The sequence below is a fragment of the Tachyglossus aculeatus genome, chromosome 21, assembly GCF_015852505.1.
Source record: "Tachyglossus aculeatus isolate mTacAcu1 chromosome 21, mTacAcu1.pri, whole genome shotgun sequence".
NCBI classification, from domain to species: Eukaryota; Metazoa; Chordata; class Mammalia; order Monotremata; family Tachyglossidae; genus Tachyglossus; species Tachyglossus aculeatus.
This window is the reverse complement of record NC_052086.1, coordinates 35,152,251-35,176,437: the sequence shown is the minus strand read 5'-3', so window position 1 is coordinate 35,176,437 and position 24,187 is coordinate 35,152,251. Positions and strand designations below refer to the sequence as shown.

At 45.7% G+C, this 24,187-nt stretch overlaps 1 protein-coding gene and 1 non-coding gene across 2 annotated transcripts in view; one reads left to right on the top strand and one right to left on the bottom strand.

The window, feature by feature from the left end:
• Positions 1-24,187, top strand: part of FBRSL1 (fibrosin like 1) — an 809,814-nt gene that overhangs the window by 90,768 nt on the left and 694,859 nt on the right.
• On the bottom strand, positions 5,436-5,559 carry LOC119943154. The gene has a single exon (XR_005455629.1). It is a non-coding gene; the product is annotated as a U6atac minor spliceosomal RNA (small nuclear RNA).

The window sequence follows — 24,187 nt, the reverse complement described above, 5'->3', positions numbered from 1 at the left end:
GGCCAGAGCAGATTCCTGAGCTGTTTGTCGGGCTGAGGCCAGGCCTGCCGCGGCCCTGGCCAGGCAGTTTGTAGATGGGAGTTGGACACGTGGCAGTCAGCGAAGCTGGGAAGGGAGCCCGGCAGCTGCCCGACCCTTGGCAGGCTGGGGCTGGGGTCGAGAGGAGGATGCCGAAGTCAGTCATGCGAACTATTTTCAGAGGAGAGCACCCAAGCTGAGAGTTTGCAGTGCTTCCTGGGTGCAGTTTCTTCCTTCCTTGAGCAAGGGACGCACCCCCGTCCCTGCCCTCATTTTCTCTTCTCCTATTCCCTTCTGTGTTGCCCCTATTTGCCCCCTTATTCACCCCCTTCTGGCCCCACAACAATTCTGTACATACCCATAATTTATATGAATGTCTTTTTCCCCCTCTACTGTAACTTCATTGTGGGCAGGGAATGTGTTTGTTTATTGTTATATTGCACCCTCCCAAGCTCCTTAGTACAGTGTTCTGCACACAGTAAGTGCTCAATAAATATGAGTGACTGACTGACTGACTGACTGACCTACTGCGGCTCGCTTGTCCTGGTTGGGATCCTCCAATTTTCAGGGTCCTGTGGGGAAATGCCGCTCTCCAGCCTGAGTCATAGATGGACTTGGACTGGAGGAGCGAGCACAGTACTATTTACTTAGGAAGCAGCTTGGACCAGTGGAAAGAGCACGGGCCTGGGAGTCAGAGGACCTGGGTTCTAATCCCAGCTCTGCCACATGTCTGCTGTTTGACCTTCGACAATCACTTAACTTCTGTTTGCCTCAGTTACCTCAGCTGTAAAATGGAGACTAAGACCTTTGAGCACCATGTGGGACAGGAACTGTGTCCAACCTGATTATCGTGTATCTATGCCAGTTACTAGAGCAGTGCTTGACACATAGTAAGTGTTTAACAAATACCACTATTATTATTATTATTATTAATAATAAATAATGATGGCATTTGTTAAGCGCTTACTATGTGCTAAGCACTGTTCTAAGCACTGGGGGGATACAAGGTGATCACGTTGTCCCATGTGGGGCTCACAGTCTTAATCCCCATTTTACAGATGAGGTAATTGAGGCTCAGAGAAGTTAAGTGATTTGCCCAAGGTCACAGAGCAGACATGTGGGGGAGTCGGTATTAGAACCCATGACCTCTGACTCCCAAGCCCATGCTCTTTCCACTGAGCCACGCTGCTTCTCATCATCACTCCTACTAATAGTAATAATGATGGCATTTGTTGAGTGCTTTCTTGTGCCAAGCACTATACTAAGCACTGGGGCACATACAATAGAATCAGATTGGACACAGTCCCTGCCCCTCATGGAACTGACTCATGGTGTCCTGGGAAGGGAGAACATGCATTTCATTCCCATTTTACAAATGAGGAAACTGAAACCCAGAGAAGTTAAATGATTTGTCCAGGTTACATAGCAGGCAAGTGGCAAAGCTGGGATGAGAACCCAGTTTTCCTAACTCCCCTGTCCATGCTCTTTCCTGTAGACCACACCACTTCTCAGTAGGGGCCAGAGAACAAGAGATGTTGGACTTGGGCAAGCCTGTTAAATTATTCATTCATTCATTCAATCGTATTTATTGAGCATTTACTGTGTGCAGAGCCCTGTACTAAGCACTTGGGAAGTACAAGTTGACAACATATAGAGATGGTCCCTACCCAACAGCGGGCTCACAATCTAGAAGGGGGAGACAGACAACAAAACAAAACATATTAACAAAATAAAATAAATAGAATAGTAAATATGTACAAGTAAAATAGAGTAATAAATCTGTACAAACATATATACAGGTGCTGTGGGGAGGGGAAGGAGGTAGAGGTGGGGGGATGGGGAGGGGGAGAGGAAGGAGAGGGCTCAGTCTGGGAATGCCTCCTGGAGGAGGTGAGCTCTCAGTAGGGCTTTGAAGGGAGGGAGAGAGCTAGCTTGGTGGATGTGCGGAGGGAGGGCATTCCAGGTTGGGGGAGGATGTGGGCCGGGGGTTGATGGCGGGACAGGCGAGAACGAGGCACAGTAAGGAGGTTGGCAGCAGAGGCAAATTATCTGTGCCTCACTTTCCTTATCTGTATAATTCTCCATACCTTTTAGTCCGTGAGTACCCAGTGGGGCAGAGGTTGTGTCGGATCTGTTTATCTTGTAGCAAAGACAGTGTTTGGCATAGACTAAGTGCTTAACAAGCATTACAGTTATTATTATTATTATTATGAATTATTCTAACAGGATACCTCAGTCCTTTGGGGGAAGCTCTTGGTAAAACATGTAGAGCAGAGCAGATCTAGGTTTGGAAGTGTGCAACTCTTTTCAGGTAGGGCATACCAGGAATGTCTCTTCACCTCAGAGTTTTTTGGAAAAAGGGTGCCTTTCTCTTAGGGAAACACAGTCATTTCTAGGACAGGGAAGTCTGGTTTTGGTACTTACTGTCTTACTTCCCCACTAGACCATAAGGTCCTGAAGACAAGGGAACATGCCTCCTAATGCTATTGTCTTCTTCCCCAGTGCTGAGCACAGCTCTCTGCACACAGTAGATGCTCACTAAATGCTGTTGATTCCTTGAAAAGAGTTTTTAATGGCTCCAAACTGTCAGACTTCCCTAGCTTTCCCACCTCCCTTCAACACTCAGAGCACCCCTTCAGTGCAAAATTGAAATTAAAATAAGTTCTCCTACCTCTCTTTCTGCATCACCGGTTTGATCCTTAAATACAGAAGATCAGTGGAAATCTCTCACCATTTAAAAGGATTAGAGTGGGCTTGCTGGATTTAGCTGTGGAATTAGCCTGTGCAAGTTCTTTCCTAGTTATGATAGCCTATATAGGTCAAATACAAGGAGAAGGCCTATTTATCTATGTCTTGCATAAAGTTAGGACACCACTTTTCCACTGAATGCATCAGGCAGTCATGGAATCTTTTCATACATTCCTGCGCTGGGCTTTCCTGTTCTGTTCCAAATTGTCTTCTCATAGACATGTATCTGCTCGTGCTATTGCCTTTATCTTTGTTGGGCACTAGCACTCCTGGGCTTCTCCATGGTGACTTTGATACATTTGATATTCCCCCTACTCCCCATCCCACCTCACTTATTCATTCATTCATTCAGTCGTATTTATTGAGCACTTACTGTGTGCAGAGCACTGTACTAAGCGCTTGGGAAGTACAAGTTGGCAATATATAGAGATGGTCCCTACCCAACAGTGGGCTCACAGTCTAGAAGACTTATGTACTTATGTACATATCTTTATGTATTATAAATTACTTATTCATGTATGAGAAGCAACATGGCATAGTGAGATGCAGCATGGTGTAATGGATAGAGCATGGGCCTGAGATCCAAAAGGACCTGGGTTCTAATCTCAGCTCTGCCACTTGTCTGCTGTGTTACCTTGGGCAAGTCACTTTGTTTCTCTGTGCCTCAGTTGCCTAATCTGTAAAATGGGGATAAAGACTGTGAGCCCCAAGAGGGACAGGGACTGCATCCAACCTGGTAACCTTGTATCTACCCCAGAACTTAGGAACAGTTTGTGGCACATAGTAAGTGCTTAACAAATACGATTATTAGTGTCTGTCTCTCCCTCTAGGCTGTAAACTCATTGTAGGCAGGGAATGTGTCTGCTAATTCTGTTGTGTTCTACTTTCACAAGCACTTAGTGTAGTGCTCTGCACATAGTAAGCACTCAATAAGTATCATTGATTGATTCTGGGACCTGAATGAAAATTCTTTCCTGCACTAGTTATTCTCCTCACCTTTTCTGTCTTGCCTTTTTTTCCCCATCTGGCACTCTTGCATTCACCCCAGGAAGATGCACCCACTTTCTGTTCCCCTCTTTGGGCTGGAACCTATTCACCCTCTCTGGTTGAAAGGTCAGGGTCGGAACTTCATTTTTTCTGGGTGAAGGGTAGTGATTGTTAAAGTCCTGGAAACCAGATCATTCCTGGTGTCTGCTGAGCTTCCCCAAAACCTCTGACCGCTAGATCGGAAACTCTAGGAGGGTGGGGACTGAACCTTAAATGATCAACGAATCGTATTTATTAAGTGCTTACTGTGTGCAAAGCACTATACTAAGAGCTTGGGAGAGTTTGAAATATTAGAGTTGCAGAAATATTCCCTGCTCACAGTGAGCTTACAGTCTAGAACTGTAAGAACACCTCTATACTGTCATTGAGTGTTGCCAAGTGTCCAGTGCAGTTGTCTACATACAGTTAAGGCTGCTGCTACCGCTGCCCAGGCTGAAATAAAGTCAGTCCTACAGGGCAAAAAAGACCGGATTTGGAGGCTGGTTATCTTTGCACCACAGGTTGTAAGCTCCTCAAAGGACAGGGATTGTTTCTGGCAACTCTGGCAGCTGTATGGTAGTGCTGTCTCCCAAATGCTTAGTACAGTGCTCAGCACATGTTGAGCGCCTAGTAAATGCCACTGATTGATTCTGACTGCCAGATCAGGATTTGGGGGGTAAGAGGGAAGCCTGGGTTTCTGACAGAGGGCCAGAGATGGGAGCAAGGATTTTGGGGGAGGAAATGAGCCTTTCTTGCCCAGAGCTTGATTGCACCGTGGAAGTCATATGAGAGAGGCCAAGGCGTCTGGTTTTGGGTCCTGCTCAACCACTCTCAAGGGGCAGGTTGCAGTTGACAGAGCTAAATCTATTTAATGAGGACTTTTTTTTTTCTTCTTTTCTCTCCCTAAGCTTCTGTGCCTCCTGGAACTCAGCCCATTGCCTAAGATTCATGTTGCTCAATCTGCCAACATCTATTTTTTTTGAGAGCCCTCAGGGTGCAAAACACAAGTGGTAGTAACAGAAGTAATATTTATTGAGCTCCCACTGGGTGTAATGCACTGTAATAAGCATTGGGGAAATACAAAATGAACGAGTGATGCATTCCCTATCCACAAGGAGCTTAGTCATCATCAGTGGTGTTCAGTGAGCATTTACTGTGTGCAGAGCACCCTATCAAGTGCTTAAGAGGGTACAATACAACAGAGTTGATGTACCCGTTTCCTACCCACAATGAGCTTACAATCTGGAGGTGGTGATGTAAGTAAATAATTTATAATTTATAGATATGTACATTAGTACTGTGGGGTCCAGGGTGGGGGGGCACATCAAATAACCAAAGGTCACAGATCCAAGTGCATAAATGACACAGAAAGGAGAGGGAGCCAGGGAAAGGAGGGTTAATCAGGGAAGCCCTCTTGGAGGAGATAATAATAATTATTCTGTTTTATTAAGCATGTACTACATGCCAAGCACTGTACTAAGTCCTGGGGTAGATGCATGATAATCAGATGAGGGAACTGAGGCCCAGAAAAGTGAAGTGACTTGCCCTAGGTCACGCAACAGACAAGTGGTGGAGTCAGGATTAGAACCCAGGTCCTTCTGACTCCCAGGCCAGTGCTTTATCAGCTAGGCTACAGCTGCTTCTCTAAAACATGGTTAGATGCTATGAAGTCGGTGGCAATATCTTAACCTTACATGTGTTGTAAAGGTCACTATGACCTCTTCCATCCTCCAGGGGAGTGCTAACCTTTCTCCTTTCCTACAGCACAGATGAGGAAGTAGGGCTAGAGAGCTTAAATGACTTGCCCAACATCATACAATTGGCTAGTAGTAGTGGTGGACTCCTGACCTGGGCTCTTTGGATGGACATCAGCTCTGCAGAGTTAAGGTTGCCGTGCTGGCCGGGGATGACGGATGGGCAACCTTCCCTATCCACCTTTGCCCTAGTGCTACTTACGTGGTGTTAAGTCAAAGCAGTGGTACCCTGGAATATATAGAATTGCAGGCAATGTGTCCTTTATATTGTTACATTGTACTCTCCTTGCCCGCATCCTGCCTCTGTCCTGGAATGCCCTCTGTCCTCAATTCCAACAGACAGTTATTCTCCCCAGCTTCAAAGCCTTATTGAAGGCACATCTCCTCCAAGAAGCCTTCCCTGACTAAGCCCCACTTTCCTCTTCTCCCACTCCCTTCTTCATCGCCCTGACTTGCTCCCTTTAATAATAATAATAATAATAATAATAATAATAATAATAATAATAATAATAATAATGGTATCTTTTAAGCACTTACTATGTGCCAAGCACTATTTTAAGAGCTGGGGTAGATACAAGGTAATCAGGTTGTCCCATGGGTGGCTCACAGTCTTCATCCCCATTTTACAGATGAGGCAATTGAGGCACAAAGAAGTTGTGACTTGCCTAAGGTCACACAGCCCCTCCCAGCCCATCTATACTTATGTACATATCTGAAATATATTTATTTCTATTAATGTCTGTCTCCCCCTCTAGGCTGTAAGCTTGTTGTGGCCAGGGAATGTGTCAGTTTACTGTTGTATTGTACTCTCCCAAGAGCTTTGTACAGTGTTCTGCACACAATAAATGCTTAATAAATACAATTGATTGATTGATTGACATGTCCTTGGAGCCTCTCTGCTCTGCCTCCCTCCCCCTGCCCAGACCCCTGGGTGGAGATCATCCCCACCCTACCATGTTGGCAGTGGTTTGGGAGATTTGCATGTAGAGGGAAATGGGTTCTCTATCTTTGTGTGATCTCAGGCATCTGTTGGTGACAGGAAAACAGAGAAGAGGAAACCCAACCTTGCAAATTAGTACCAGGCCGCAGGGCAGGGCTTGAATGATGCCAGGCCGTGATTCAGAAAAAGTAAAAAAAAATTGGGCTTGGGCTTTTACCAGACTAATGATCAATATAACTGATTGACCACTGTGAATGAGTGGAAGAGCGAATGGAAGTTGTGTGGGCTGGTTGCCACTGGAATCTGTCTGCAGGGCTGAGTTAATTGTGAAATTAGCTTTCTAGGGATTCAGCCTATGGTCTCCATCCTTCTTGATTTCTTTGAAAACTCATGGCTGGACTTTCCTCATTCCCTCATGCTTCTTCCAGCACATGGAGCCAGAAGTATGAGAGAGTCCAGAGCCTAGGTTTTTCTGCCATAAGAATTGCTAAGACACAGGCTGGAAATTGACAGCCAGTTTATCCAAGGCTGTAGCCGAGGTCTGGATCAGAACCGGCCTGAGGCCTGAACCCATGGGGCCTCATTAACATGTGGCCTGAAGCTGGGGTGAGGGGAAGGAGAGGTTTGAGTGGGCAGTGAGCCAGGGTTTTATTGTTGCGAGGTGTTTTAGAAGGAAACTCTTCCCGCATTGTTCTCCTAAAGTTCAGTTTGCCTGAAGTTCAGTTTGCTGAGGCTCTGGTTTTGGGTGTTTGGGGGCGGGCACCTTTGGTGGAAAAAGAAAAGTACAACATTCCAAGTAGGTGTTGTGCCCTCTGACTGCCAATGTTAAAAGTCTCAGGGAGAACCCCTGAGCTGATTAGAGCAGAGTGGAATTCGCTGTAAGAAATGTGGAAACTGCCTTTCTTGTGATTAAATCAAGGTGGCTGCTTGGAGAAAGAAAGAAGGGAGGAGGAGGGGGAGAGAAGAGAAAGCAGAAAGCATATGTGAGTTAAGTCTGCCTCCCACCTAAAGGCTTTGGGCTCCTGAGTCCCAGCTGAAGGATTTCAACTCTGAGAAACTGAGAAAACTGACTGAAACCTCCTCTTTCTTTTTGTTCTTCCCTCTGGACTGAGAGGAACTCACTGTGCTCCTGCAGCCTGGCAGAGCCGGGGTTCAGAAAGCCAATTTGCAGGTAAAATCTAATCCTATCAGATTTACTGGTGCAGAATTATTAGTCAGTAGGGTGGTGCTGGGAGGGAGTTCTGGGGGCAAGGAGTCAAGGGAGCAAAGCTGTAGGCCTGGTTCAATCAATCAATCAATCAATCAATCAATCGTATTTATTGAGCGCTTACTATGTGCAGAGCACTGTACTAAGCGCTTGGGAAGTACAAATTGGCAACACATAGAGACAGTCCCTACCCAACAGTGGGCTCACAGTCTAAAAGGGGGAGACAGAGAACAGAACCAAACATACCAACAAAGTTAAATAAATAGGATAGAAATGTACAAGTAAAATAAATAAATAAATAAATAGAGTAATAAATATGTACAACCATATATACATATATACAGGTGCTGTGGGGAAGGGAAGGAGGTAAGATGGGGGATGGAGAGGGGGGCGAGGGGGAGAGGAAGGAAGGGGCTCAGTCTGGGAAGGCCTCCTGGAGGAGGTGAGCTCTCAGCAGGGCCTTGAAGGGAGGAAGAGAGCTAGCTTGGCGGAGGGGCAGAGGGAGGGCATTCCAGGCCCGGGGGATGAGGTGGGCCGGGGGTCGACGGCGGGACAGGCGAGAACGAGGTACAGTGAGGAGATTAGCGGCAGAGGAGCGGAGGGTGCGGGCTGGGCAGTAGAAGGAGAGAAGGGAGGTGAGGTAGGAGGGGGCGAGGTGATGGAGAGCCTTGAAGCTCAGGGTGAGGAGTTTCTGCCTGATGCGCAGATTGATTGGTAGCCACTGGAGATTTTTGAGGAGGGGAGTAATATGCTCAGAGCGTTTCTGGACAAAGATAATCCGGGCAGCAGCATGAAGTATGGATTGAAGTGGAGAGAGACACGAGGATGGGAGATCAGAGAGAAGGTTCTGCCACCCACTCATTTGGGTGACCTTTGGCAAGTCAGTTCACCTTTCTGGTTTCAGTGATCCTATCTGTAAAATGGAGAGAAAAGTCTGTGATCCTCCCTACCCCTTAAGGGAAGGGTATGTATCATTTTCGAGGAACTCTTGAGAGGATCAGTGCTGTAGGAATACAGGGTGTTCGTGTGTGTGTGTGTGTGTGTGTGTGTGCGCGCGTGCACGCGCTTGTGTGCAAGTACACTTCTTCCAAGTTGCCTCAAGGGTCTAGCAAGGCATCCCCCTGTTCTGGAGCTTACATACAGAGCAGAGTCAAATGACACAGGATACATACAAAAGCCCAGTCGTTGACCTTCCTACTGCTTCTGGCAGGCACTGCTTCCTCTCCCAGGAGCACATCGAATGGGAAGGGAAGAACTGTGGGATTAAGAGACCTGATCTGGGGCTCACAGGGACAGTTCGTGCACGGTACTCTGGAGGAAGGACTGGCTGGGGAGATTTGCCACTGGAACAACTACGTAATAACATCCCGCATGTCTTCTGCATGTTTCATGTTGGCAAGAACCACTTGCCACTTATGCACAACCACAAGTGTCCATCCCCCCTCAGGAACCCTGCCCCAGGGTCTAGTTCCATAAGCAGCATGGCATAATGGATAGAGCACGGGCCTGGGAGCCAAAAGGCCATGGGTTCTAATTCCAGCTCTGCTGCTTGTTTGCTCTGTGACCTTGCATAGTCACTTGACTTCTCTGTGCCTCAGTTACCTCACCTGTAAAATGGGGACTGAGATTCTGAGCTCCATGTGGTTCAGGGACTGTGTCCAAACTGATTTGTTTGTAACCACCGCAGCACTTAGTACAGTGCCTGGCACAAAACTAAGCGTTTACCAAATACCACAATTATATGCTGGGATAATAATAATAATAATAATAGTATTTGTTAAGCACTTACTATGAGCAAAGCACTGTTCTAAGCTCTGGGGAGGTTACAAGGTGATCAGGTCATCCCACAGGGGGCTCACAGTTTTAATCCCCATTTTACAGATGAGGTAACTGAGGCACAGAGAAGTTAAGTGATTTGCCCAAAGTCACACAGCTGACAGTTGGTAGAGCCGGAATTTGAACCCATGACCTGCGACTCCAAAGCCCATGCTCTTTCCACTGAGCCACGCTGGGATGAGAAGCAGTGTGGCCTAGTCAATAGAGCACAGGCCTGGAAGTCAGAAGGACTTGGATTCTACTTCCAGCACCACCACTTGTCTGCTATGTGACCTTGGGGAAGTCACTTCACTTCTCTGGCCCTCAGTTACTTCATGGGGATTAAAACTGTGAGCCCTATGTGGGACAGGGACTATGTCCAACCTGATTAGCTTGTACCAACTCATTCATTTCATTCAGTCATTGTCATATTTATTGAGCACTGTACTAAGTGCTTGGGAGAGTACAATAAGCAGACACATTTCCTGACCACAAGGAGGTTACAATCTAGAGTGTCTGGCACATAGCAAGTGCTTAACAAATACCATAAAATAATATGCTATGCAGCCAGTTGCCCCATGGTGAATCCTTGGTGGTTACCATTGTAAAACCTGGCTCTTGTCTGTCCCACCAGCAACCCCTCACCTGCATTCCCCCTTTGGCCTGGAACCACCCTCCCCCTGCATATTTCATTCATTCAGTCATATTTATTGAGCGCTTACTGTGTTCAGAGTACTGTACTAAGTGCTTGGGAAGTACAAATTGGCAACATATAGAGACGGTCCCTACCCAGCAACGGGCTCACAGTCTAGAAGGGGGAGACAAACAACAAAACAAAACAAGTAGACAGGTGTCAATACCAACAGAATAAATAGAATTATAGCTATATTTATCGTTAATAAAATAAATAGAATAGTAAATATGTACAAGTAAAATAAATAGAGCAATAAATGTGTACAAACACATAAACTGGTGCTGTGGGGAGGGGAAGGAGGTAGGGCGGGGGGGATAGGCAGGAGAGGAAAAAAGGGCTCAGTCTGGGGCAGATTTGGAAGGGGAAAAGCATATTTGGTAGTCCACTACTCTTCCTTCGTTCAAAACCCTCACAAAATCACATCTCCTCAAAGAGGCCTTCTCTAAGTCCTTATTTCCCCTACTCACTTTCCCTTCTATGTAACCTATGCACTTGGATCCAAACTCTTAATCAATCAATCAATTGATTGATTGTTTATTGAGAGCTTACTGTGTGCAGAGCACTGTACTAAGCGCTTGGGAAGTGCAAGTTGGCAACATATAGAGACAGTCCCTACCCAACAGTGGGCTCACAGTCTAGAATGGGGAGACAGAGAACAAAACCAAACATATTAACAAAATAAAATAAATAGAATAGATATGTACAAGTAAAATAAATAAATAGAGTAATAAATATGTACAAACATATATACATATATACAGGTGCTGTGGGGAAGGGAAGGAGGTAAGACGGGGACGAGGGGGAGAGGAAGGAAGGGGCTCAGTCTGGGAAGGCCTACTGGAGGATGTGAGCTCTCAGTAGGGCCTTGAAGCGGGGAAGAGAGCTAGCTTGGCGGATGGGCAGAGGGAGGGCATTCCAGGCTGGGGGGATGACGTGGGCCGGGGGTCGACGCTGGGACAGGTGAGAATGAGGCACGGTGAGGAGATTAGCGGCAGAGGAGCGGAGGGTGCGGGCTGGGCTGTAGAAAGAGAGAAGGGAGGTGAGGTAGGAGGGGGCGAGGTGATGGAGAGCCTTGAAGCCGAGGGTGAGGAGTTTCTGCCTGATGCGCAGATTGATTGGTAGCCACTGGAGATTTTTGAGGAGGGGAGTAACATGCCCAGAGCGTTTCTGGACAAAGACGATCTGGGCAGCAGCATGAAGTATGGATTGAAGTGGGGAGAGACACGTGCTCTAGTAACAAGCTTTAGTGCTTGTTACCCCACCCTCAGCCCCTCAGCACATATGTACTTATCTGTACATTCTGCCATTTCTGCCTCTCCTTCTCCCTCTTTGTGAGCAGGGATTGTGTTTACTAAATCTATTTTGTTGTACTCACACAGGAGAAGCAGCGTAGCTCAGTGGAAAGAGCACAGACTTGGGAGTCAGAGGTCATGGCTTCTAATCCCAACTCCGCCACTTGTCGGCTGGGTAACTTTGGGCAAGACATTTAACTTCTCTGTGCCTCATTTACCTTGTCTGTAAAATGGGGACTAAGACTGTGAGCCCCACGTGGGACAACCTGATCACCTTCTATCCCTCCAGCACTTAGAACAGTGCTTCGCACATAGTAAGCGCTTAACAAATACCATCATCATTATTATTATTACTCTCACAAGTGCTTATTACTGTGCTCTGCAGATAGTAGTACTTAAAAAATACCATCGATTGACTGATTGATTCATTCTGTCCTGCCTTGGTTCTGAGGGTTCTGGGTTTCGTCGGTTATTTGAAATGCTTTCCGTGCCGTGCTTCCCTAGCCAAGCAGAAAGTCCCTTATCACACTAACTTTCCTGATCGAACTTAAAAAAGCTGCGTCTTCTGTTTTTCTGACTGTGCATTTTAAAATCGCACTGCAGTGGATCATTTGCTGTGACGTCGCTGAGTTACCAGAGTGAACCAAAGGATAGTATGGCTTTACTAAAAATAAAATGCTTTTTGCTGGCTGCAGGTCTGATAAGCCAACGCGTATGCAAGTTCAGCGCCTGTGTTCTCCGCTACCAGAATTAGAAACAGCTTGCCTTTGATGTCTCCTGCCTCCTTTAACTCCAAGGTTTTTGTCCTCACTCAAGCTTGTAAACTTCCTTGCTAACACTGGTTAGAAACTCAGTATCAAAGAGCTGAAACCGTCCCTTAGGCCTTCTTCATGTGCTCTTTGAAGCCCCTGAACTTGCTCCAAGTCAGTAGGAGTTGTGCGGATGCAAAAAAGACAGGCAGGGACCATGCGCCACCTCCCTTCCTATTCCAAGAAGAATTTGGCAGCCGATATAGAGTGATGGGCAGATGGGGAGGGGTGGATATAGGGAAGCGTGGCCTAGTGGAAATAGCGCATGACTGGGAATTAAGTGACCAGGGTCCTTATCCTGGCTCTACTACTTGCCTGCTGTGTGATCTTGAGAAAACCATTTGAATTCTCTGGGTCTCAGTTTGCTCATCTGTAGAATGGGGAAATTAAATGTCTGTTCCCCCTCCCCTTTTGACTAGGAGCATTATTATTATGTAATAATGGTGTCTGTTAAGCACTTACTGTGTGCCAACCACCATAACTCACTGCTGAGTATATACAAGAAAGTCAGTCCTTGTCCCACTTGGGGTGCACAGTATAAGGGGGAGGGAGAACAGGTATTGAATCCCCATTTGACAAATGAGGAATCTGAGACACAGAAGAGTTCAGTGACTTGTGTCAGGTAAATGGCAGAGCTGGGACTAGAACCCAGGTCTTCTGACTCTCGGCCCCATGCACCTTCCATTGAACAACACTGATTCCCCAGGCACTGTGTTTGATCTGATTGTATTGTATCTACCCTAGCACTTAGCACAGTTCAGAGTGGTCCAGAGCTTAGAGCATGGGCCTGGGAGCCAGAAGGACTGGCTTCAAATCCCGGCTCTGCCACTTGTCTGCATTGTGACCTTGGGCGAGTCACTTAACTTCTCTGTTCCTCAGTTTCTACATCTGTAAAATGGGGATTAAGGCTGTGAGCCCCATGTGGGATATGGACTGTGGCCAACCTGATTGCTTTGTATTTGCCCTAGTGCTTAGACCAGTGCATGGTACATAGTATGCCCTTAACAAATACCATTAAAAACAACAACAACAAAAACATACTATTATCATCAGTTATTTCCTGACCATGGGCCAACCACAACCTCCTGGCCAAGGACAATATATAATCCTGAAAAGTATAGATTGAAAACTTCCTGAGGACAGGGATTGTGTCTACCAATTCTCTTGCAGTGTCCTCTTCCCAAGCACTTTTTCCAGTGCTCTGTATCTAGTAAATCCTTGGAAACATAGATGGATTGATTGATTAGGCTGTGAACACCATCCAGAACAATAGCGATGACCCCTCCTTAAATGGCAGGCCCATTCACCAGTTGATAAAGCCATCCTTGCCGACAGATTCCGAACTTGTTCAGGCTGGAGCCTTCTTTACTTGCCTGCAAAATTGGCATTAGCCTCAACCTCGCTCCCAAGTGCCACCCACCCAGCCACCCTCTCCACCTTCTGCCTCTCCCTGTATCTCTGGGCTTAGAGAACAGAAGCATTTGCTAGCAACAAATGCCTCAGTGTTCTTCTGCCCCACCTCTTCCTATCCCATCCTCATATTTAGGGACATAGAGTTCCAGACCAAGGTAATAAAGAGATCAGGGGAGACAGATCTGTCTGGTTTCTGATCCCAAAGCAGTTTGCCTCGTTGCTTTAAATAATGCTTAATTCCTTCGCTAGGTCCATCTTTGTTTCACCTTGAGGAAAAGCCTTCTTTACCAAAATACATAAGACCAATGAGAAGCAGTGTGGCTTAGTGGATAGGCCACGGGCCTGGGAGTCAGAAGAATCTATGTTCTAAAAAAGTGCTCTGCCACTTTTTTGCAGTTTGACCTTGGGCAAGTCATTTAACATCTCTGTGCCACAATTTGTAAAACGGGTATTAAGACTGTGAGCCCCAAGTCGGTCAGGGATGCTGTCCAACTTGATTTGCTTTTATCCACTCCAGCGCTTAGTGCAGTGCCTGGCTCATAGTAAGCGCTTAACAAATACCACAATTACTATTATTACCTCATCTGTAAATTGAGGATTAGGACTGTGAGCCCCATGTGGGACATGGACTGTGTTCAACCTTAGTACAGTGCTTGGTACGTAGTAAGTGCTTAACAAATACCATAAGAAAAAAAATGAGTTCTGGTGAATATCTCTCTAACTTTGCACCCATCTAAAAATTTCCCCAGTCTCCCTAGCTCAGACCCTCACCCTCTTCAGGCAATTAATCATATTTATTGAGTGCTTATTGTGTGCAGAGCACACTGTCTAAGCATTTGGGAGAGTAATAATAATTGTAATTAAGCGCTTACTGTGCCAGGCACTGTACTAAGCGCTGGAGAAGATACTTGCAAATTGAGTTGGACACAGTACCTGTTCCACATCAGGCTCACAGTCTTAATCCCCGTTTAGAAGATGAGGGAACTGAGGCACAGAGAAGTAAAGTGACTTGCCCAAGGTCACACAGCGGACAAGTTGCAGGTTTGTGATTAGAACACAGTTCCTTCTGACACCCAGGTCTGTGCTTTATCCACTAGACCACTCTGCATTCTGTGGCTACAACAAGCTTACATCTAGAGGAGGATACAGACATTAATATAAATAAATTACGGATATGTACATAAGTGCTTTGGGGTTGAGAGTGAATAAAGGACAGTAAGGGGTGGGGATTACCATAAGGCAGTTTGGTTATTTAGAAGCAGAGAGATGGCCCTTTAAATGTCCCTAGGCTTGCCTATTTTACAGCTGACTTGCCTCAGCTATCTCCTGATTGTATTCCCTGAGAGGCAGCATAAACTTCACTTTGGACAGGCTTTTCAAGTTAGAAAAGTGGCTTGGGAGAGGGGGTTTCCCTTTTCCCCATTAGCAGCCTCCACCGAACCAACTAACTCTCTGTCCCCACTCTCTCCCATGCCCCTTTTCTGACCCAGCGCCCTGGTTTTGCCATCTTCAGGGACAAGAAAGCAACTCCCAAAGCACCCTGACACTTGGCTCTCCCACAGGTGAAAACAGGCACTGGTTAGGAGCTAAAGGCAGGAGAGGGAAGGCAGGCTTTGGGGAAGTCGTTTTGGGTGTAAACGATTGCAGGAAAGTATTTTTGGCAAGTTGTCAGGTTGTGCAAATTACTTGGCAAAAATGCTAATTCCCTTGTTAAACTGAGCAATTGCCTGAAAGATATCCAATTGCCCCCGCCTCCTTTTTTCCAGGCAAAAGAGGGCATGATTTGCTGAATCGGTTCTGCATCTTTTTCTTTCTTTTTTTTTTAATACTGTACAAAGTGCTCCATTTGTGTTGAACACCTGCAGCGCCGGCACTAAGCCACCGACCGTCTTGGTAGAATTACGTTTTTGGCCTAGAGCCTGTTTTATGTCTGAGGCTGGAGACTGATATCCTGTGCTGTCAGTGGTTTCCTGCACCACTGGCTATGCATCTGTGTGGCTTTCAGTTCCCCATTGTGGGGACATCACAGTGGGGAAAGACTCTGTGTTTCTTAATCCTGTAGTCCTGAGCGGCCAGGTGAAGGGTCTTTTGGACTTCCCATTTAGACAGAAAAACCCATGCCTGCACCCAGATATCGATCAACTGAAGCTATCCCCCCTCAAATCTCCTTAATCTCAAGAATCTTCCTCTCACCAAAAGGGGATTTAATATTTAATAAAGAACTCCTTTAGACTACTTTTAACCTGAGGCTATTAGGCGGCAACCAGAGGGAGAGGGTTGGAAATGTAATATTCTTCTCTCTCCTTTCACCCATCTGCTTCAAAGAGGGAAAAATTGGAAGCATTAAGGATTTGATTCAACACCTGTTAGGTTACTCAAGGAAGTACAAAGACTTTACCAGGCGATTAAGAAGAAACATATGGTAGGCAGGAAAGTGGAAACGGTGCCAATCGGTCTGCTTAATCAATCAAACTTGTAACAATCAGTGCTATTGTCCATATCCTTGATAAATAATTGGGCCCGTGAAATGCCGTTTAATGTAATGGAGAACTTTACTAATTGGCTGTCTAAGCCACCAGGATAAAAGATGCCCCACTCTACTTTTTTTCCATTGATATTTCAGGGCTCCTGTTCAAGGGTGGATTTTCAGAGGAGATAAGAGCAGGATTTATACCTCCTCATTACCTGACTTTGCAGGTTGTCTGGGGGAGGGGAGCAGCAAAAATATCAGATAGTCTGGAAAAGAAATTTGTGATTGATTTTTATTTTCTCTTTTGGCATGACTGCTGGAAAGTAAAACTGACATAATAAAGAAATTGATTAATGCAGAGCATGTAATATGTGTTTTTTCTCCCCATTTGGTGTGTATTTTCTCTGGTGTAATGCATTTATTGCAGCCTTGGAAATAAGCAGAAATGCACCAGCTTCAGTTTGTCATGAAACCTGGCCTAGCTGATACATATTTTGGCTGCAGCGTAGTGTTTGTCAGGGGTGAGTGTTATTTGTGTTTTGTATTGCATGGTCTAGTGGAAAGAGCATGGGACTGGAAGCTAGGAGATCTGGGTACTGATCTTGGTTTTGCCACTTGCCTGCTGCGTGACCATGGTCAGGTCACTTAACCTCTCTATGCCTCAATTTCCTCATTGGTAAAATGGGAATTAAAAAACTTGTTCTTCTACCCCTTGACCCCGCTGGGAGGTCAGAGACTATGTTCAATCTAATGATCTTTTTTCTGCCTCAGTACCTAGCATATAGCGAGGACTGAATATTATTATTGTCATCAAATGAACTTTATCCATCTTGAGCATGGAGTGGGGGTAGCATATAACCAGTGCTGTTTGGTCTTGGATGTAAAAACTGGTTAGGGGTGGAGTTGGCAGAAACAGGATCAAATCTAATTTAATCTTGGCTGCTTTTATTTACTTAAAGAGGCCTCCCTTTGGCCAGATACAGTGTTACAATGCCTGACATATAGTAAATGCTTAACAAATACCATTATTATTATTATTATTATTATTATTATTACATTGAGGCTATTTTATCAGCAACAGTTTTGTGGTAAAATCACCCCCCCAACACACTCTGCCCCTCTACCATGGTGAGCCTGTGGCAGGGGCCACTAGGAGGGGTGACCAGGCTGCTGACACAGAGAAGGGAGCCCATCTTGGCTCTCGTAACTCTTTCTTAAATAGCCTCATTTTCCAACCTTCTCCGTTGGGTGGCAGGGACTTTGGTGAGCACAAAGTGGAGGAAATGGCAGCAGGCCTCTTTCCGACCATCACGTGACAGAATGAGGGCCTATCATCTGTGTTCACTTAGCATGCCAGCCATCTCCCTTCCTCCCGGTAATGTACCTCCTGTCACATCTTAATGATTAATTATCTCCTGGCACCATGTGTTACCAGGCAATATGCATTTGCTTAACAGCTAGCAACGACTCCACACATCCTCCACTGGTTTAGTCCCCGGAGACGTTTTCAGACACTAATAGCACTTGGCTTTGGGAAATAACCGCAGCAGCTTGTGACATCCAGATTTTGTTTCATTCACCAAAAGTCTGGGACCTTTCCATCACAGGCCTTCACTGAGGTCTAAGAAAGCCCATCCATTTTAGGAATTTCACCGGTTGAGGTACTAAGTTGAGTTCATTTGGGGCTGACAGATTTCTGCAGAGGACTGATTTCTTATAAGGCATTTTAAAGCTTCAGTCTGTTATATTGTACTCTCCCGAGGGCTTAGTACAGTGCTATGCACATGATAAGCCCTCAATAAATTTGATTGGCAAGTTCCTCTTGTGGTTAAACCTCAAGTTGCAAAGAGGACAAGGACTAGGGGAAAATGAACTGGAAAACTGGAGCAGATAGGAGATTTAGGGAACCTCCAACTGCAGGGGACAAACAAAGTGAAGGGGTATCTTTAAAATCTGTGGAAAGATGCTCCCTGCCTGATCGGAGATGATGTGTTTCACTCTTCCTTTCATTCCGCTGAAAAGCCAGATTCCTGGGTCCCCTGGGGGGAAGATTAGGGTGGCCCAGCCTGGCATCTGGACCCTTGAGTTTGCAAGATTGGCCATGGTGGAGGCAGGGAGGTGGGTCTGGTGACATGCAACTCTGCAGGACTGAGGGAAAGCTACAGGATGTAAAGTCACAGCAGCTGGGCTGTTGTCTTCCCAGGATTCCTGCCCTGGTCTTCCCTCTTTAAGCTCGTTGTGGTTAGGGAAGGTGTCTCGCAACTCTGTTATACTGTACTCTCGCAAGCCCTTAGTGTAGTGTACTGCACACAGTAAGCGTTCAAAAAATACAATTGATTGATAGCTCCAGGGAAGCCTATCTGTGGTGGGAAATAATAGTAATCTTTAGAACATTTGTTAAGTACAGGGCATATACAAGATAATGAGAGAATACACAGTCCCTGGCCCCCCAGAGGACTCACAGTCTATCATATTCCCATTTTCAGAAGAGAACTGAGGCCCAGAGATTTGAGACTCTCCCAAAGTCATACAGTAGGCCACTGGCAGAGCTGGGACTTGATCCCGAGTCTCCTGGCTCTCAGTCCCTTGTTTTTTCCATTAGGCCATGTGGCCTAAACTCTGGGGAGTTGGGGTAGGGGTGGAGAGAGAGAGGGAGAGGGAGAGGGAAGAGGGAGAAAGAGAGAGAAAGAACTAGCACTCTCTGGGTAAGTGACTCTCCTCCTGGGGGTGTGAAAGATTACCTCTGGCCCTGCATCTCTGTCTCCTTTTCTCTTCCTCTTTTCTCCCTTATTTCTTTTACACCTATGGACCTTTAGTGCCCACCTTAGGTCCCACTTGAGTGCCAGAAAATCTGCTGTCTTGAGGAGACAAATTACCATTTCTATAAACCTCCTCCTCTCTCCCAAGCTTCTGCTGGTTGTGGAGTCTTGGATTAGCAGGTTACTGTTTGTTTGGGTAAGGGGGGCTGGGGTGTGATTGCTGAGAGGGAGGACTCAGTAGGGAGGTGTTTGGTGACAGCAGCCAGCTCTGGTGTGGAGACTGGGTGACTGACATTACTGAGAGGGCTTGAGCAGTGGAATTTCTTCACTTGGGGGTGGGGAATGGGAGGGAGGAACTTCTTGGATCGTATTTGCCAAGTTATAATTACTTTTATCTCTGTGTGCTTGGTTTACTGCAGGACAATTAGTCATTTTATTGGTACTGCATAGTAGTAACATTAGGGGAGCTAAAATTAGCAGCATAAAACAATTGTTTTAGAAGACTTCATTGGGGACTCTACAGAGTGAACTACCTGCATTGCATTTGTTTCAGAAGTAAAGTAAATTAATCTTTTGAGGATATCTCCCTCCTGTCCCTCCACTGCAAGACTGTGTTCATAGTTTAATCAATCAGTGATATTGAGTGATTACTATGTGCAGAGCACTGTAATAATAATAATAATGATAATTATGGTATTAAGGGCTTACTATGCACCAGGAACTGTACTAAGCACTTGGGTGGTAACAAGTAAATCGAGTTGGACAGAGTTCATGTCCCATGTGGGGCTTATAGTCTCAATCTCCATTTTATAGATGAGGTAATTGAAGCACAGAGAAGTTACTTGAATTGCCCAAGGTCACACAGCAGACAAGTGGCAGAGGCAGGATTAGAACCCATGACCTTCTGACTCCCAGGCCTGTACTCAATCCACTATACCATGCTGCCTCTCATACTGTACTAAGTGCAAGGGAGAGTATAGTGCAATAGGGTTGATAGGGTTGATTGTAGCAAATTTATAGTCCAGAGGGGGAGACACATATTAATCTAAATAAATAATTTATAGATATGTACATAACTGATATGGGGCTGAGGGTGGGGTGAATACCAAATGCCCAAAGGGTAGATATCCAAGTGCACACAGAAGGGAGAGGGAGTTGAGGGGGAAAGCAGGCTTAATTGGGGAAAGTCTCTTGGGGGAGATGTGACCTTAGTAAGACTTTTAAGATGGGGTGAGAGGGAATTCCATCAATCATCATCACCACCAATGATATTTACTGAGTTGTTTTCTGGGTGCAGAGCACTGTACTAAGCACTTGGGAGAGTACAGTATAACAGAGTTGTTAGACGTGTTCCCTGATCACAGTGAGCTCACAGTTTATAAAGAAGACATGAGAAAGGGGTTGGCGGTGAGATAGGCAAGACTGGGGGACAATGAGTAAACTGATGCTAGAAGAGAGAGTTTTATGGCCTGGGCTACAGTAGGAGAACAGAGAGGTAAGGTAGGAAGGGGCAAGTTGACTGCGTGCCTTAAAGTCAGTGGTAAAGGTGTTTGGTCAGACAGTTTAGACAGCATTACCTGTGACTATAGAAATGTGTGTATATTTTTGGCCTCAGTTGGTGGATGTGTAATGGATAGAGCTCACGTCTGGGAGTCAGAAAGATGTAGTTTCTAATCCCAGCTCTGCCACTTGTCTGCTATTTGACCTTGGGCAAGTTACTTCACTTCTCTGTGCCTCAGTTACCTCAACAGTAAAATGGGGATTAAGATTGTGAGCCCCATGTGGGACATGAATTGTGTACAAACTGATTACTTTGTATCTACCACAGCACTTAGAACAATGCCAGGCACATAGTAAGTGCTTAACAAATACCATTAAAAAAAACTTTTTGGAAAGAAGTGTGTTGGGAAAATTTATATCTTAGTACTGCATTGACCAGGTATAAGGGAACAGTTTTGTTTGCTCCAGAGACTCTGGACACCAATTTTTTTTTAAAGTGGTATTAAATGCTTACTACATGTCACACTGTTCTAGGCACTGGGTTAGATACAAATGAATTAGGTTGGACACAGTCCCTGTCCTGCATGAGTCTCAGTTTAAGTAGGATGGAGAACAGGAGAACTGAGGCATGGAGAAGTTAAGTGACTTGCCGTAGGTCACAGAGCAAACATTCAGCAGAGCTGGGATTAGAATTCAGGTCCTTTGACTCCCTGGCCTGTGCTCTTTCCACTAGGCCATCCTGCTTTTCAGGGTTATGTGGCAAAAGCCTATATAGGGACCTGAGAGTCCAGATGCATGAAGTAGTGGGTGTGGCTAAATTCCTCTTTGTTTTGTCTGGGTGCTGGGGTAGAAGCCACAGGAGAACTGGAGCAGAAGGGAATGGAACAGGACAATATTAGCCACGGTTTCCTAGTATTTCCTCTTGAATGAAGTAATAATAATAATAATTATGGTACTTTTTAAGTGCTTATTATGTGCCAAGCACTGTTCTAAGCACTGAGGTAGATACAAGTTGATCAGGTTGGACACAGTCCCTGTCCCACCTTGGGGTCACATTCTCAATCCCCATTTTACAAATGACTTAACTGAGGGCCGGGGAAGTGAATTAACCTGTCCAAGGTCACACAGCCGACATGTGGTGGAGCTGGGATTAGAAACCAAGTCCTTCTGACTCCCAGGCCTGTGCTAGTCCACAAAGCCACACTGCTTTTGCAGATGCCAAACGTCTGGTGGGAAGAGCTTGTGGGTAGCAAGCAGAATGGGCTTAGGAGGGGCAGGCAGCCTTTGAAGAGCTAATACGTCAGACCCACCTTGAGTTCTGCTCATCTTTGGCAGTTGGTCAAGTGAGTGTGGGAATCCAGCCACAGCTCTGGAGTCTATAAGGGCCAGAACCCCTGGGTGCCTAAAGTTATCACGATGAATCATAACCGTGATGATCTCTTTTAACCGCTTACTCTGTGCCCAGCCCTGAGGGAGTCCCTATCTCGCGTGGAGGAGACCCAGTGGAGGGGGAGCCTGGGATGTCCAGTGCAAACAGCTGTGGGGGTGGTGGTAGAGCCAGGGATTTTTCTCCAACAGCTGGAAGCCGATGTGGGCTGTGGCTCAATCGCTCCTCCGCCCACTCTATGAAAGATACAGAGCGACTCAATGAAGTTCTTCATCCTATTTCAGCCAGCTTGTCAAAACAGCTTGTTGATCCCATTCCCAGACCCAGACTTATTACATTAGGGATTGATGTAAGGTGGACTATCACCTGCTCTGTCACAGAGCCAGAGTGGTTAGCCCAGCTTGAAAAGTCTGACACAATCCTTTAGCGCCAGTTTACTCACTGTGCCCCAATTAATCTCTCTCGCCACTGACCCGTTTCCCACTTCATCATCCTAGCATAGAACTACCTCCTCTCCACATACTCCAGATCACCCTTTTCCATACCTTCAAGGGATTATGAAGAACATATCTCCTTCAAGAGGCTTTCCCCAATTAAAGCCACCTTTCCCCAACTCACTCTCCCTTCTGCATCAACTGTGATCACTGGGCATTTAATATTTGCCCACTCTCAATAAAACAACATTTATGTACATATATTTAAATTACATATTAAATTATTTATTCATATTAATGCCTGTAACTCCCTCTAGACTCTAAGCCCCCTGTGAGCTAGGGACATGTCGCCTCTCTCTGTTGTACTTTCCCAAGCATTTAGTATAATACTCTGCACATAAGTGCTCAGTAAATACCACTGATTGACAATACAGGGAACAGTTAGAGTTGAAGCTAGCATCTGAGGACCCCAATGTAATTCTTGAATGCTTGTAATAATACTGTTTAGCAGTAGCTACCCAGTTGTTCTTGTCTAAAGAAAGTATTTTGAAATGACATAAGGTGGTGAAATGAACACATGGTCTTAGGGGAAAAAAGGACAGGACTAAGTGTTGGAAGGCTTGGGTTCTAATCCTGGCTCTGTCACGTGCTTGTTGTGTGACCTTGGGCAAGTCACTTAACCTCTCTTTTTTCATCTCTAAAATGCGGGTGCGATATTCTGACATCCCTTAGACTGTGAGCTCCATGTGCGACTTGGAGTGTGTCTGATCTGATTATCTTCTATCTTCCCCAGTGCTTGACACATAGTAAGTGCTTCACAAATACCATCATTATTATTGAATGAGGGAAGTGTTCAGAATGAAGTGCCTTGCCACTGACAGGTACTTTTAGCAAGGAAATAGTTCTTACACTCTACCCTTTCCATCCAGAGAGAACTCACTGCAGAGAGCAGTGACTTGTGAAAATATCAAATGTTTCATTTTAAACCGAAGACCTGAACCCCTGGTTAAGATGGCCTCTCTTCTAAATCTCTCTTTCCATGTCCAGCCAGCCCTCCTCCATTTCACAGTGGAGTGATCATTGTTGACCTGCTTGTGTCCCCTGGTGCTCTGCGGCTAGCCTAATGAGCTGCTGGGGTTGGTCAGCATAAGTTCATGATTCATCGAATCTGACATTATCAGTTTTTCTGAAAGTAACAATTTTTTCCTGTTGCTTTGTTCCTCAGATACTGTGTGTGTGCGCGCGCGCGTGTGCACGTGCATAGGAGAGCATTTCCTCTTCATCCTGAAAGTTGTGTGAATTTTTTTTTTTCCTGAGGTGGGGTACTTGTGACCTGATCAGAGAAGCAGCATGGTGTAGTGGATAGAGCATGGGCCTGGGAGTCAGAAGGTCATGGGTTCTGATTCTGGATCCACCACTTGTCTGGTGTATGACCTTGGACAAGTCACTTCACTTCTCTGTGCGACAGTTACCCCATCTGTAAAAAAAATGGGGATTAAGAGTGTGAGCCCAATGCGAGAAAGGGACTCTGTCCAACCTGATTAACTTATATCTACCCCAGCGCTTAGAACAGTGTTTGGCATATAATAAGCGCTTAACAAGTACCATAGTTACCTCTCCATCCAAACCGCAAGCTTGCTGGTTCAATCTCTCATCATATCCTGACTGGATTACAGCATCAGCCTCCTCTCTGATTTCCCATCCTCCTCTCTCTCCCCGCTTCAGTCAATCAATCAATCAATCAATCAATCGTATTTATTGAGCGCTTACTATGTGCAGAGCACTGTACTAAGCGCTTGGGAAGTACAAATTGGCATCAGTCTATACTTCACTCTGCGTCTCGGATTATCTTTGTATAGAAACACTCTGGGCATGTCACTCCCCTCCTCAAAAATCTCCAGTGGTTGCCTGTCAACCTCGA